We start from the raw sequence: 3,132 nt of genomic DNA, 5'->3' as shown, positions 1-3,132 counted from the left end.
TACCTATATAAAACACGAAAAAGAATCAGAGTAAGCTTTATAGCTTAGTAAGCCCATATAATTAAGAATTTAACTTACCATTTATACATAACCAAACAGTTAAACAAAATATATCAAATTCACTTGCCAAATGCCTATACGCAAGCATTCATCAACAAGTTAGTTACATAAGTGCATATAATCATCCATTATCTTAATTTTAAACATAAGTGCATATAATCATCCATTATCTTAATTTAATACTCAATACATTGTATCATATCAAATTCACATATATCATGTACATCATTTGTAACATTTCACTCTCAATCATATAAACAGTAATTCATTCAATAACAGTAACTCATCCATTTAAACAGTACTTTATCCATATAACAGTAATTCATTCGTGTAACAAATAGCTTTTTCACATAATCAATAACAGAATTTATGCCCGTTGAACCTATTAGAATATCGAGGGATACTCGGGTGATATACATTAAGTATATAAATCAGTAATCTTTCAATTCATTATCATTTATTCTCTTTCGAGTTATAATCTGTAAGCTCCTCTTGAGCTAATGGACAGTAAGCTCTATTGAGCTGAAATAGTAAGCTCCGACGAGCTAAAAACAGTAAGCTCTTATGAGCTGATATACCGGTAAGCTCATATGAGATGCAGTGAGTCTGCGACACATGCAGGATCTCAACCTAAATGGTAACCTTAGGGATATGTCACTCGTATCCTTCGAATTCCTACAGTTCAAATGGGGCTCTGTAACCATCAGATTATATCAATAAGGCATTTAAATTCAAGTAGATCATTTACTAAATTACACACATTCATTTCAAATAATTACAAGTATTTAAAAGTTTGATTCTAATTATACGAACTTACCTCGAGTTGCTCAGATGGAAATTATCGACTATACTTCCACTTTTCCTTTTCCCCGATCTAATATCGATCTCGGGTTATCTTGATCTAATGAACTAAGAAGCTTGGCCGAATACACATGCATCCATGGGGTTTCTTTCTTCTAAAATTTCGGTACAAATGGCTTAACAAAGATAATATCCTTATTGTTTTTATTATTTTACTTATTAATTCACTAACTTTAATAACCTTTGTTATAAAACATTTAAATTACTTATTATAAGCCCATAAATGTCCATTACCAATAATAATGGTTTAATTATCATTTAAGGCCATCATATTTAAAAGCCAAAGCTATTTAACACTCTTAACTAATAGAATGACACTTTTGCACTTTACGCAATTTAGTCTTTTTTCCTGAATTAAGCATTCAAACAGTAAAATTTCTTTATGAAACTTTCACACAATAATTCTATCATGCTGTAAAATTTAACAAAATTATAAAATAAATATTTTAACTTCAGATTTGTGGTTTTAAAACCACTGTTCTGATTTGACTAAAAATGGACTGTTACAACTCTCCCCCTTAGGGATTTTCGTCCCCGAAAATCTTACCAGTGAATAGGTTAAGGTACTGTTTTTGTATAGCTTCCTCGAGTTCCCATGTAGCTTCCTCGATCCCGTGTTTATGCTAAAGAACCTTCACTAGAGCTATGCGTTTATTTCTCAATTCTTTGATTTCACGAGCTAAAATCCTAATTGGTTCTTTGCTATACGTCAAATCAGCCTGTATCTCAACATCTACTAGAGAAATCACATGTGATGGATCGGATTTGTATCGACATAGCATAGAAATGTGAAAGACATTATGAATCTTTTCAAGTTCTGACGGTAAATCTAGTCGATATACTACAGGCCTTATTCTTTCGACAATCTCATACGGTCTGATAAATCGCAGACTCAACTTTCCTTTACGGCCGAAATGAAGAACCTTTTTCCTTGGTGACACTTTTAGAAACACTCGTTCCCCGACTTGAACCTCAATTTCTTTACGTTTCAAATCCGCGTATGATTTCTGTTGATCTAAAGCTGCTTTTAAATTGTCACGAATTATTTTCACTTTTTCTTTAGTTTCTTTGATCAATTCAACCTCGTGAATCTTTTACTCACTTAGTTCAGTCTAGTATAGCAGAGCTCGACATTTGTGACCATATAAAGCTTTGTACGGTGTCATCTTTATACTCATTTGAAAACTGTTATTATACGCGAATTCAATCAACGGTAAGTATTTTTCCCAACTGCCCTTAAATTCTAAAATACAACATCTCAACATGTCCTCGAGAATTCTGAATAACACTCTTGGTCTGACTGTCAGTCTGAGGATGAAAGGTAGTACTGAAATTCAACTTCATACCTAGGGCTTCTTGCAATTTCTTCTAAAATTGCAACGTAAATCTCAAATCTCTATTAGAAATAATAGATAGTGGCACCCCGTGCAATTGAAAAATCTCAGAAATGTACAATTTAGCTAATCTATCAAGTGAAAAATCTGTACGTACCGGTATAAAATAAGTAGATTTCGTTAGTCGATCAACGACAACCTAGATAACATCTTTCTTTTTCGAAGTTAGGGGCAATTCCGACACAAAGTCCATTGTAATTCTATCCGTATATGACTTGAATTGGTTGGCAAAAATATGCAAATGTTGTTGTAGGTTGTAGTTAAATTTGGGTGAGAAATAAGGCTAGGAAATGGTCTTATTTTGTCCATACGGTAGACACACGGGCTTGTGTCTTGACTATGTGTGACACACAGTCTGGCACATGGGCATGTGGTTTGGTCATGTGTCCCCTGTATCTTAAAATTGAGAAACAAAATGCTAAGAATTGGGTACAGAGTCTGGCACACGGGCATGTGGTTTAGTCGTGTGTTCCTTGCATCTTAAAATTGAGAAACAAAATGCTTAGAATTGGGCACACGGGTAGAGACACGGGCGTGTGTCTCAGCCGTGTATGCTACATGGCCTAGAACATAGGCGTGTATCTTGGCCATGTGAAACCCGCACTTAATTTGTAAAAATTAAATTTACCACACAGCCTAGCACATGGGCATGTGGCAGGCCGTGTGGCACAAGTCAGAGCATTATACGGGTTGGGACACGGTTGTGTGCCTCACATCGAATGCCCACATAGCTTAAGATATGGGCATGTCACTTGGCCGTATGAGCCATACAACCTAATCACACTGGCGTGTGATCCCTGTATATAAGAAAATTTTT

The sequence above is a fragment of the Gossypium hirsutum genome, chromosome A06 (assembly GCF_007990345.1).
Source record: "Gossypium hirsutum isolate 1008001.06 chromosome A06, Gossypium_hirsutum_v2.1, whole genome shotgun sequence".
NCBI classification, from domain to species: Eukaryota; Viridiplantae; Streptophyta; class Magnoliopsida; order Malvales; family Malvaceae; genus Gossypium; species Gossypium hirsutum.
Note: the sequence above shows the minus strand (reverse complement) of the source record.